Here is a 703-nt window from a genome sequence, read left to right as displayed (position 1 = left end):
GGGGGGGAAGGGTTGTTATATAAACAGCCAAGTCCAGCCCACTCCCTTGCACGCAGGCTCCCCATCCCCACATCCTCCCTCCCAGAGGCGTCAGGTCTAGAGTTGTGGCTGGAGAGTCGTTCATCAGAGCTCTCTTCAGAAAGAGGTGGCCCTTGCTCCTGTCCTCATTCTGCCATTGTCAGCCTCTCTGAGGCCATTAGTCGTTTCCCACTTGCTAGGGCAGGCACCAGACAAAGCAGGCTGTGATGGCACCCACTGGAAAATGTGCTGGCCTCATGCTGAATACCTCAGCCGCTGCTTCTACAAGAGTCCCCAGGAGATGGCGCTGCCACTTTCCCCTCAGGTCTGCCTCACGCCTGTTTCTCCAGACAGCTTGATCTTCTTCAGGCTCTCCTTGACGAGGATGAACTCAGGCCTGTGCTCCTGCTCCCGCTTCAGGGCCAACTCTCGCTCGTACTGCAGAGAAAAGAAAATGCACAGCTCCTGGCTGAACCAGTCTGAGGAACGTGATGCCAAAAGACATTTCTGACAAACCCCAAACCAGACTCCATGCAAACCCCAAGGCCACATCTGAATGGTGAGCCAAACCACATCCCAATCCAATCCCAACTCCACATCCAAACCGTCAGCCAAACCTCAAGCCACATCCCAACTCAATCCCAACCCAATCCCAACTCCACACCCAAACCTCAAACCACATCCC

This window comes from Terrapene carolina, unplaced genomic scaffold (genome assembly GCF_002925995.2).
Source record: "Terrapene carolina triunguis isolate 2854851 unplaced genomic scaffold, T_m_triunguis-2.0 Scaffold31888, whole genome shotgun sequence".
In the NCBI taxonomy this organism is placed as follows: domain Eukaryota; kingdom Metazoa; phylum Chordata; order Testudines; family Emydidae; genus Terrapene; species Terrapene triunguis.
This window is presented reverse-complemented; position numbering follows the sequence as displayed.